The sequence below is a fragment of the Diceros bicornis genome, chromosome 2 (genome assembly GCF_020826845.1).
Source record: "Diceros bicornis minor isolate mBicDic1 chromosome 2, mDicBic1.mat.cur, whole genome shotgun sequence".
NCBI lineage: Eukaryota > Metazoa > Chordata > Mammalia > Perissodactyla > Rhinocerotidae > Diceros > Diceros bicornis.
The window spans coordinates 34,518,634-34,531,458 of record NC_080741.1 but is presented as its reverse complement, the minus strand read 5'-3'; the positions used below and the strand labels follow the sequence as shown (position 1 = coordinate 34,531,458).

At 40.4% G+C, this 12,825-nt stretch overlaps 1 pseudogene; it reads left to right on the top strand.

Moving 5' to 3' along the window:
- The window catches only part of LOC131420945 (methylmalonic aciduria and homocystinuria type D homolog, mitochondrial-like), a 64,548-nt pseudogene that overhangs the window by 20,874 nt on the left and 30,849 nt on the right, over window positions 1-12,825 (top strand).

Here is a 12,825-nt window from a genome sequence, read left to right as displayed (position 1 = left end):
TTACTTCTCCTTCTGGAACTGACTACAGTAACTGTCCTTCCATCTCTTTCCAAGTTGGACGTGTATTGTAAGAGTTCTGTGTGTTTGTGTGAGAGTGTGTGTGTGTGTGTGTGTGTGTGTGGAGGACTGTTTACTGTCCTTTCCCCTTACATTGCTTCTGTGGAAGGCAGGGTTTGGAAGTGCTTGGATGTTTGCCAAGTCCAGGATATCAATTTTCTATCAAATAACAAATTACTACTAACTTAGTGCCTCAAAACAATATACGCATTTGTTACCTTATGGTGTCCATGGGTCCGGAGTCAGCGCACGACTTTGCTGGTTCCTCCATTCACCATTGGTGAGCTTGGAAAAAGTCATTCACTTTATTGGTAAATTAACAGATTTAATTTCTTCGTGATTGCATAACTGAGCTCCCCATTTTATTTCTAGCTTCCAGCCAGGGACCAGTCTTAGCAACCAGAGGCCACCATCAAGTCCTTGCCTCCTGAGCCCTATAGGCAGTTTGCAATAAGGCTGTTTCTGTCCTCAAGTGAGCAGAGGCTCTCTTCTCTGACGCTTCACCTTCTTCCACTTGACTAAGTCAGGTCCATCCAGGATACTCTCTTTTAATTAATTCTGAGTCAACTGGTTAGTAACCTAATGATGAGTGTGATAGTCCATCATATTTAAGGTTCTACTCACTCTTAACAGGGGACATTATATAAGGCATGCATGTACACAAGGGGCTGGGATTTGAGGGGGCCTTTAGACTTCTACCTACCACACTCAGCCTTACTAACGTTAAATATTTTCAGTCTTTCTTACTGGCAACCGACGTTTTCTGTATTTTTAGGATTGCTGCTAGTCTATTTTAGCTATTTTTTGTCTGCTTGCTTGCCTTTCCTCTTGGGATTTTGAGGTTTGGCTTTACTCCGTTATTTTAATCTTGAATCCATAACTGTTTCTATTTATTATTTGCTATATTTTAATGTGCTAAATACTTTTTGCATATAATGGGGTAATATTTATGCAATACCTCCAAAGGGATATTTGGTAATCTCTTTTATTTCCTTCTCCTGCAGCTCTTTCCAAATTTATCCCTAAGCCATGAATACTATCATTCCAAGAAAAGGAAAGAGCGTTAACCCTAGAATAAAGAATTCCCAGGGGGGTATGGTGTAGGGACAGTTCGCACCAGAGAGGAAAGACAAGTAGAAACCTTTCATACGGGAGGAGAAAAGAGACTTGGGAGAATCAATACTGAAGTAGAGAGAAAGCCTGACACTCTCAGTAACCCAACGCGCCTTCCAATGGGTTCCAGATCTACTGAGAGGGAAGCCAAGGACAAGATGGGCAGTGGCTGAGAGAGTGTCGGTGGTGAAGAGTGAGGTGACTGCTGAGTCCCCGACAGTCTGTACTGCAAGAAAGAGCTGAATTGGTGCCGAGGCAGCAATGTGGGAACATCAAGTCTTTTGTGTGCTAAAAGGCCGGCCCTTGGGTTAGATCCTCTATGAACACTTCAGCAGTGGACGCAAGGAGGGCAGAGCCCGATGCCTAGAGAACAGGCAAAAGGAGCTCCATTTCACCTGTGGGTCAACAGAAGCCATGAAGAAAGAGACCCTGGAGACAGGAGACTCTCTGAGGCTATGTGAGCTCCCCCTTGTGTCCAGATGCCATCTTTAGAAGAAGGTAGGGGAGGGAAAGCTCTTTCAGAAAGAAATGCAAACTTCATTTTATCCCCAAATGAGACTGTTTACAATAGGAAAGATTTTGTTAGTTGTAATTGGAAAGTTTGAAATTATTTCTGCCATCAGTGGAAATAAGAGTGGCAAAAAAAATTGTATTTGTTATAGAAATAGAGAAACTAAATTCCATGCACACTCCAGGTGGTATTGCACTAAATTTTGACCCTGCTCTTCAGGCATTACGTCATTTAACCATTCCGTAAACTCTATTATTCTCATTTTAAAGCAGACTGTGTTGAGATTAAAGGAATCTAGATAATTTGGGCAACATCACAAAGCTAGTAAGTCACAAATGTGAAATTCTCTTTGACCCCAAAGCTGCCTATTTTAATCATCTAGATTTATAATATAGGATATATATTATTTCAACGACAATTTAAGTGACACCAACATGGGCTTCAATTAGAGTCAGTATATGAATTTGCCGTTGGAATTTCCAGATATTCACAAAATATGTTAATTTTTAAAGTTTAAAAGAGAATGTTGAACCTCCAAGTGGTTTTCTTTTTATCTGTGTCCTCATCAGGACTCAGTTATTGGTCTTGCCTACAGACAATAAAGTCAGGCTACAAAAAAAGTGCTTTCTTCAGAATCCTTCTAACCCCTTAAAATGGTGTTACATGCCTCTTCTTTGTAGTTCTACAGTGTTTGGTTCCATATAGTACCCCTTATCTACTCCTACCACTGTGCAAGAATGTAAGTCCAAGGAGGCAGAGTTGGGTTAAATCCAGTCTACCTCCATTTGTCAAGCTTTGGCATAGACAACATCCTCCTTATGAGCCAGTGGTGGTCCTGGCTGTATCTCTGTATTGTAAATGCCTGATTGCCCAAACTCCCCTAGACTCTAGATCTTGAAGGACTGGAACTGTCTTGGCCTCTGTTTAACCATTTCATCCTATCCTTAAATTACCTCATTTCTAGGTGTTTTTCATGCTCCGTTCTATGTCATCCTTTTCGTTCTCTCTGAATGTTAGTTATTTTACTCATAGGCAAAGTGCTTGACTTACTAGGCTGAACTATGACAGGCATATGCTAACTATTGCCTTTGAAATTTGGTAGGAATGAGTGGAAAAAGATTCTGATACTTTTTGAACTGCATCCAAATACAAAATAGAAATCCAAAACGTTCTGGGAAAATATATCTTTTCATGTCTTAAAACATATCTCCCAACAGAATCTATTTAGGGATGCATCAGTGTTTAACTCTGGCCTAGATATTTGTCCAAAATGGGCTCTTTAGCTTCAGGCTCAACATTGGACTTTGAGAGATTCAGGCTGAAGATTCACGTGCAATTTCAGACCTTTTCTGCTACCCTTAAATGTGTGGTGGTCAGAGTCACGTGATGACAGGTTACCATCAGACTTAAACAGCATAACCAGGTCAGTAAAATGAGCAAGGCATTTCATTCTGATTCATGGCTCACATATGAATATTCGCTTTCAAATATAAGGACACATTCTAGATATACCCTGAAGTGAAAAATCTTCTTATGTGCTTTACATATGATAAAACAGTAGCAGTCATTTGAATATAAATGTATATTTATTATTCCAGGCATAAAATGCTACAAGAATTAATAGTGATTTTGGAAATTGTTAATGTAGTATACCAAATATTGTTAAGAACTTTTAAATAATTAAATGAAGGGAAAGTGATTGACAGAAAATATTAATACTACAACAGAGTGTATTAGCTAGATAACTTAAGAAGAATTTTACATTCTTCTTGGATCAAAATATATTTATAAAAGTTAAATAAAACTACAAGGTAGAAAAATAAAATTTAAACTCTATTGTACTTCTAGTCCTTACAGGATTATTTGGTGTACTAGTATTCACAACATTAAATGGGATAGCTTTTAAGAACTGTATTTAATTTTCACTTGGTTAATTATACTTAAGACATGAATCTGTCAAGAAAAAATCCTATTGAGGAATTGTTCCCATTTTGTGAGAATGAGTCAAAAGAAGAATGTCAACTTTCCCAACTTTTTATAGAATGGAAAATCAGAAAAATGTCATGCAATTGTCATTGACAACGGAACAAACATGAAGGCTCTGAATGATTCAGGCATCACAAGAATTCAATTTTTTCACACTCAGCTGTGTGTCTGAAAAGTAATTATAGCAATGTGTAATATAACAGATTTACTGGCTGTGAGCAGAAAGATAGTAGACGTTTTGTTCATTCTCTTTAAGCCATAGAAAACCTCCATGACATACTAGAAATGTTGAAACTCCTTGTCTGCACTTTTACAAAGCGTTCAAATAAGATAGAATAGCAACTATTGCATGTTTAAAACAAAAAGTGCTTGAAACAAAGAAAGCCTTAATATTGCACTTTGCAAATAAGAAAACCAAATTAACAATGGATGAGTACTTGAAGAGAACATAGTTTATTTATCAGAATCTCCTGAAAAATAAAACCAATTCCTGTTTCTTGAGAGTGAAAGCATTTCTTACGTGTATCCTATAAGAATAAGAACGATCATTCAATTATTCTCTTCTAGGAAAGGTGCACGGATTGAGGATAACTTCATGGAGAACCAGTATAGTTAGTCCCAAGCAACGTGCCAAGCTTTATGCCATTATCTCCATGAAATTGGGAGATATGCCATTATCTCCTAGCAGCTTCCCAGCTAGGCTTCATTCCTCTGTTCTCACAAAGCCATCCCTGCTGATCATGTATGTATTGACCTGTCTAATTAGTTATTTGGCATAGGAACAAATGTATTCCTGACTGAGCATTTGTATGACTGAGTGACAGGATCTACTAATTATGTTAACTCGTTAGAAAGGGATACTGGGAAATTTTAGACTAGACAACAGTGCTATTTGCATAAACAAGTTACTACCACAGAAAATGTTTCCAGGGGGCTGGCCCCGTGGCCTACTGGTTAAGTTCGGTGTGATCTGCTTTGGTGGCCCAGATTCGTGGGTTGGAATCCTGAGTGCAGACCTACACCGCTCATCAGCCATGATTTGGCGGTGACTTACACACAAAATAGGGGAATATTGGCACAGATGTTAGCTCAGTTCCAATCTTCCTCACTCCCCCCATCAAAAAAAATGTTTCCATAAGAGTTCAGAAATGCCCTGTGTCTATTTCTTCACTGACACTTGCTTCAGAGAAGCTTTACAAAAAGACTCCAAGAAAAGTCAGTTACCTGAAGTTCTCATTTTGAGTCAACTGAAAAGGAATTCTTCTTCTTGAAAAAAACAAGCCTGAGTTTTATCAAATTTATATTGGTTGCAATGGAACCCTTCTCTTTCAAAATAAAGAAGAACATAAAAGCAAGGGGATGAGTGTCCGCAGTGATATATGGTGGAACATGTCAGATTTTGAATTATTACACGTTTGGGTTTGGAATTCTGTCTCTACCACTTCATGGCTGTGTGACCTTAACACTTTCTGTACCTCAGTTTTCTCTTCTATAAAATGAGAATAGTACTAGAATCTACTGTGTAAGATTATTATGAGGATTAAACAAACTAATCTTTATAAAATGTTTGTCATTTAGCTATTATTGTATCACAAACACCCCAATACTCATGAATGAAAATAAAAACCAGTTCTTATTTCTTCTGGGTCTGTGGGTCAGCGCGACATTGCTGCTGCCTGTCCCAGGTTTGGTTGACGTTATTTGGTTCAATCACGTATCTGCAGTCAGCTAGAGGCTGGCTGGTCTAGAATGGCTTCACTCACAGGCCTGGAAATTTACCAGATGTCAGCTGGCTATTAAGGTGATTCAGGTAACCAGGCCATATATCTCTCATCTTACAGGTGTCTAGCTCAGGCTTGTTTTCATAGCAGAGGCGGAGGTCCAAGAGATAAAGTGAATATATTCAAGGCTTCTTGAAACCTAGGCTTGGAAGTGGTACATCCTTACTTACACCATATTCTATTGGCCAAAACAAATCATATGACCAAACCCAGCATCAATGGAGCAAGAAATACATTCTGCCTCCATGAGAGGAACTGCAAAGACACATAGCAAAGGTCATGGAAACCACAGAAACCTGGAGGTGTGAACAAGTGTGACTATCTATGCAACCTACTACAATGCATAGCACAATGGTTGGCATGTGGTAAGCACTCAATAAGAGATGACTCATATTTTTATTGTGGAGTGGGTTGGAGGGGGTAGGGGGACAAGGGGTAGTCCAGGGGGATGGGATGCTAGCTTAGGAACGAGGGTGCAGTTGAAGAACCATAATGGTGCTCTGGTCTGTCAGGGGCAAACCTGAGCTCTGAGCTGGTGCTGGACACCAGCTTCCTCTGTATCTCTAACTGATCAAGGTAACCAGATAGGATGTTTGTATCATTCTTTTCAATGACAGGGCACTGTTCAAATATTAAGAAATCCTTAAACTCTTACTCTGTAGCTGAGCAGAAAATGAATAATCCTAGATTCCCTGAGGAGCCTTCTTTGTCACAATGGCAAAGTGATTCATCCACCCAAGGTCACTGGTAAATTGAAATCTGAGCCAGGACCTTAAAGGAGTTACCATCTCACAGCTAAGTGTTTTGACAAGGTGGGATGAGCCAGGTTAACAGAAAAAGCACTTATAAAGGAGATATTTTTTATCCACACACTTTGCTGGAAACCTTAACATGAGGATTGATGGCAAGAGGAAAAATAGCAGGGGAAAAGAGAAAGGCATTACTGAATATAAGGAATATAATTTGGTTTTAAAACACCTCATGAGCTACCAGTGGGACCTACTGAAAGGGCCAGAGGGCACTGGAGTGGAATTGAGCAAATGGAAGAGTTATTTTAGGCAGAGGGAAACAGGGACCATAAGTTTGCGCTAGGAAAATTCATTACAAACATGTCACTCATTATAAATGAAGAGAAACATTGCAATCCTCTACCAGCCAAGCCCAAAGCAGGCTTATCTCTAACCTCTGTTCACACACATAAGGTACACGCCCAGATTTTTTTAATGCCTAACAGACTCCTCCTCTTCTCTTCATCATATCCCTTGAAGACTTATTTTATGGACCTTTATTTACTTGCCCACAATCATATTATATTGAAGGAGGCAGAGAAGAGTCCAAGTTTTGAATATTGTTGTACAACTGCCCCACTTACAACCTCCTCACCTCCACCTGAAAGAAGCTTTAGAAAATGAGATGAACCCAGCAAGACCTTTACCCCTCCTGATTCTCTACCACTCACAGCCTCAGGAGACCACCAGAAATAATGTAAATCTGCCTTTTATACCAGTTTCCTTCAAGCAGCATGAGATTTCCAGGATCCCCAGGCCATCTGTCCTGATCAGGCCTAAATGCTAAAGGGCTCTATGGTAGGGAAGCATTTCAGCTTCTAGCCTCCAGCATTCTCTACCACCTTCCATGTCTTATTTATCCCAAAGCACTTATCACCAACTGTCATACGTATTTTACTAAGTTTTATTTACTAAGCTATGAGTTTAGTGTGTTTACTTTTTTCTCCATGCTAGAATATAAGCTCAATGAAGGTTAATATATCCATTTTGGTTTTTGCTATATTCCTAGTGGCTAGGATAGTGTATGGCTTGTAGGAGGCACTCAATAAATATTTCTTGAACTAGTAAATATCAGCATGCCCCTATGTATATTTAGAGTTTGGGTGAAAAACACCTGTAACGCACACTATAATATTAATATGGACATATTATACAACCATGTAGGCTGGTAGAAATATAATGGGTATTGGAGTCAGAGAGAAGGGGGTTCTAATTCTGATAATAAAATGTGAGTGAAAATGATTTGTGTCACTTCTAGACAAAGCACGTTATAGACAGTAGGAGATGCTGCAATTCTCCCAATGCATGGTGGTCAAAATGGATCCCCTATCAGCTTGGTTTCCTGAGTGACTACAGAAGGCAGAGACTCCTGCTGACCTGCAGTGAACATGTAACAGAACAAGAAATAAATGAATGCTGTGTTAAGCCATTAAGATGTGGTACTTGTTTGTTACTGAAGCATAACCTAGCCTACTTTGACTAACTCATACACTGTGTGGCTTAGGAAGTTACTGCAAAGATAACAATGCTATACTCTAGAAATAATGAGGCTTCCCACACAAAACCATAATCAAATTAAATAAAGAATATGAAGCACTTAGTATAGTGTGCATAGACATAGTATGTCTTCAATAATATTTAAAATGATAACAATTACATACAGCAGAGATCAAATATCTGCAACCTGTCACCAAGTTTTTCAGCCTTCTTGCCTTCTGAAGTCACTTCTCCATTCAGTATCCAAGGAAAATAGCTCGTCTTTACACTACAGTGAATGCAGAATGCTACAGTGAATGCAGAATGCAATGCCTTCCTCAGTATTCTTGCAGGAAAATAAGAATGGGAGAGATTGGACAGTAATTACATTCTTCTGGTTGCTATTTATCATTGCTGCCTCCAAAGTACCACATTTGCACCTCTTTGGTCCCCTTTGCTCTTCTCCTCTTGGATTTACCAGCTGCTCCATCTCAGTGAGGTCCATTTCACTCCAACACATGGGTGATGCCTTCTCTCCTTCACTGGCACAGCTGCTAAAATCAATGCCTTGAAGTGGTTAAAGTACCTACTACTCAGAGAGGTAAAATGCATCTTGCTGCATCTACTGTAAATCCTGCAATAGTATTAAGCACATGGCAAGCATTTAGTAATTATGTGTTGCTTATTTACTTGTGTGCTACATTCTTTTTTTTGCTTAAATCAGGAGTTAGCAAAATTTTTTCTATCAAGGGCTAGGTACTAAATATTTCTGGCTTTGTGGCCCATACAGTCCCTGTCACAACCACTCAACTGCTATTGTGGTGTGAAAGTGGCCATAGGCATTATCTTAATGAATGAGCCTGACTATGTTTCAATAAAACTTTATTAAAAATACAGGCAGCTACTGGATTAGGTTCTCAGGTTGTAGTTTGCTGATCCCTGATTTCAGTTATGACAATTGGATTCATCTTACCAGAGATCATGTACATTTAAGAAATTATCAGAGATATTTTCTTCAACTTTCCTTCATTTTTGTTTATTCAACAACTTTATCGGCCATCTGCTATGCCCTAGGCTGTGTGTAACATTCTGACCTTATGAGACAAATAACCAATAGCCCAGCCCTCTGGAGTCTCAGTCCAGGGGGAGAACAGAAATGGAAACACAGGTAACAATACAATTTGGTGTGAGAAATTCTATAATAAATTCCTCTTTCTCAAAACACAAAATCAGGGCTCTTGCCCTGGAGAGCTTATTCCACTCTTCAAACATCCTGGAAAAACTGACATACATGAGGCAGCTGATCTGACAACTATATTCTCTCTGGCAGAGATTTGAGGAATCCATCATTTCTACCTTAGGTAGAAACTGAGATTGTTTTTTCTTTTAATTACTGGTTGTTTCTTACTTTAGAAAAACAGGAAGTAAAATGAATCAAGAAATATTTCCAAAGAGAATTCCTTTCAATGCTTAGAAGCTATGTTTAAATGCCAAAACCTAGGGATGGAAGTATTTCTCAGAAATTATGACTGTGATATGAGATTTAAGCTGACCAATGTCAGCCACAAGTGATCCATGCAGCTATCACAACATTACCTTATTAGATTTTAACCTAAGCAATTTATAAACACGAAATACTGTTTAAACTACTCCCTTCTTTATTTCCCATTTATAGAAACATAGCAGGCACTTCATGAGGGGAAGAAACTGCATACTGTTCTTCACTCATAGGGATGCTCTGATAACCCCCAGGAAGATGTGGGGTCAGCTGAGACGGGAACAAGAACTGGAATCCCGCCAGCCCCTGGCACTGTTCCTTGATGGCTGTACCAGATGTCTGAATCAACCTCAGCAGAAGGGCCAGCTGTTCTTTTACATTTGAAATTACAATCAGAAACATAAGACAGTTCTTTATCTTCTTTGAAGAGAACAGAATTGAGAAGGAAAGCATTTAGAGGATAAAGTAAAGGCCATGGAGCTGACTTGGATTGAAACTTCTTAGCCAAATCTCCATTAGGAAGCCATTTCCTTCCCTACTCAGAAATAGTAATGGCCCCGCAGTCTCAGACCTCTGCCCTCTTTTCCTGACGGCAGAAAAGTCCTCAGCGGATCAAAGTGGACAAGCACTCCAAAGAGATAGCTTTGCCTCCCTGAGTAGAGGACATCTACATCTTGCTGGGGGACTATTTCCCTTGGGGTTTCTCTAGAAGTATGACAATATCTTAAAAAACTGTCTGGCCTTGAAAAGGCAAAAAGTCAACCTTCAGGTTTGTGTTAAGGAAGGAAGAAGAGAAGTTAATCAAAATTACAGCCACTAGACATGTAGTCAGCAGGCCAGTGTGCTCTTCATAAGCCAACACACATAAAAACAAGATGTGATGGTGTCCATTGGCTGGATTAGAAACAAAGGCACTGCAAAAGGATTTTCCAAAGATGCCTTTGAATGGGTCCACGCTCCTTCCAATAGACTGCTCTGTCTGTTAAATACATTCTTCAGAGGATCAAGTGTTCTAAGTTTCTTATTATTTTAATGGCCTTAGCCAGACAAATTCTTTTGGCCCCCATGAATGTTCTATAGCTGAATTACTGCAGGGATTGGCAACAAGCCTGCAATATACACCTCCTGGAAGTGATACTTCACCATCCACTTGCCTGTAGCAGTGATTCTGCTTGTGGGTAAAGAATTTCTGTAACCTTTTTGTTTTCACCTCCAAGAAGAGATGAGCAGCACAGAGCCAGGCAGAAAGGCTACCTAGTGACTCAGACCACAGACTACAGGATGAAGTCACTACAAAAGTTTGGATTAGTCTTGGCCTTGGATTTCTCTTTGTTCAAATCAGCACAGTGACCTTAACCACCCCCATCCTACCCATAGGCTTGTCCTCAAACGCTACACAAAAAGCCTTCTCTCTGTGTGCCCCATGTGCTGCCTCCAGAGACCTCTTGCCATTTCTTACGTGTCCTGTGCTGTCAGTCCTGGTTTTTGTAATAATTCTTGCTCTCTGTCCATATGTTTAGACCTGACCTTTTGGAATCTCCCTTGCTTTCACCGTCCATCAACAGGGTTGTAGAAATTAGTTCCCCCTTCTCCACACCCTACAGATGAGAGTTGGCTCTTTCTACTCACCTGGCCAGACTGTGATACTGGGGGGAAAAACAGGCCAGCAAGTACAGAGATTCCCACTTGCTCTGCATAAGAGGTGGGGGGTCTATTTTGTACCTTGACAGTTCTGGAGTCTTCCCTTCCTGAAGAAGGACTGAGTATGCTAGTTTTGGGTGATTACAATAGCACAGAGCTAAGGGTGGGTTCTCAGGCCCTGGAGAAGAGGGTAGACTCCTACCTGGGGGGTTCAATGCTTGCATGGCTGAGAGAGCCATTTCAAGTCAGAGACTTGAGAAAAATGAAAGAAGCACAGCTGTGGGAAGTTCAAACAGAAATACTCAGAGCAGGCACACATCCTGGGAGTATCCACACCTTTATTGGCAAGGGAAACACAGGGCAGTATGCACAGAATTCCTTTGGGTTAGGAGTTGGAAAGTTTAGTTTGTGTCTACAGAGACAAAGAGCCAGGACAAACCCAGACTGCTCAAAATTAGAGGCTGTTTCTATTCTCAGACACAAAATTAGCTGATTTGTCATTTATTTGCTTTTGTCCCAGCCATGTGATAGCGAATTATCACCCATTTTGCGTGACTGGGTACTAATTTGAACATAAAGTTAGGGAGGCCCAGGGAAAGGAGCTAATAGTATTCTAATTACCTGAGCCAACTTTACATCCCTTAATATCTCCCTCTCCACTCATGGGTTGAGCTCTGTCCCAAAATGACTTTTAAAAGTTTACTTTACCTCTCTAAGCCTCAGCGTTATAATCTGTAATATGAAGGTCGTAATGTCTATCTTGCAAGGTTGTTTAAGGTTGAGTAATAGAATGAATGTAAAGCACCAAGCCACAGCGAAGGGTGCAAAGTAAATAGTGATCGACAAATCAAGCTTCAGGGACTTTCTCCAGGCTCTGCCTCTTACTCTTAGGTCCTGATCTGACCACTCTGCTCTAATAACTCAGGTTCTGATGCTTTGAACCTAGTTTCTGTCTCTCAGCCTTGGCCCTGCAGGCTGTGCATTCATCTGTCCTGTCTGTTTGGCTTATCCTCAGCTCCCCAGCACCTTGCCGGTTATGCTCACTCAGCTCTATACTTAGAATCCCTTGGACACAGTCCTACCTGTTTATGGTTTCATCTCCCAGATTCTGGACAGCTATGGCTTCTTGGAACTGCACAATGGCAGACTGGGCATGGTCCGATATGCCAATGTAGCAGCGTTGGCTATAGATGAATATAACTGGACAAAACAGAGAGTGTACAATTTACAGAGTTGTGAGCGAGATGATGGCCCAAAAGCTGGATGGTAAATTCCGAAAGTACAAGGCTCCTAGAAGACTCTCCTGGGGGACCATGTGGTATGTGTACTGTATACCAATTTTCCTAACGCTGTTTGAGATTTCTTCAGTTTTTAATATACTAAGGACCTCAGAAAAAGGAATAGGCTGGAGCTCCTCCTGATCTTTGAGAAACACGGGTGCTAGGCTGGGTTTGTAAGTTAGGTAACAGAGCTGTCCTCCCGCATTAAACAAATGGGCTATGTCACGGGCTATCATGACATATCAGCATGGTGGTGGCAACAGCATCTTGTTTAAGAAGGAAAGTGGTCAGGTCTGAACAAGGGCCCAGAGAGCTAAGCATTTGGGCTCCCCTGGTTGCTGAAGCTGGGAAAACCAAAGCTCAGCCAAAGCAGAGCCAATGGAAATCATGGTATGCATCTGTACTGGGTTGAATAGCGTCCCTCAAAATTCATGAACAATCAAAAATTCAAAATGTGACCCTTATTTGGATATAAGGTCTTTGGAGACGTAATTAGTTAAGTTAAAATGAGGTCATAATGGATTATGGTGGGCCCTAATTCAATGACTAGTGTCTCTATAAGAAGAGAAGACAGAGACGCTGAGACACACACAGAGAAAGAATGTCTTGTAGTGAAGGAGGCAGAGTTTGGAGTGAGGCATCCACAAGCCAAGGAACACCAAGGATTGCCGGCAACCACCAGAAGCTAGAACGG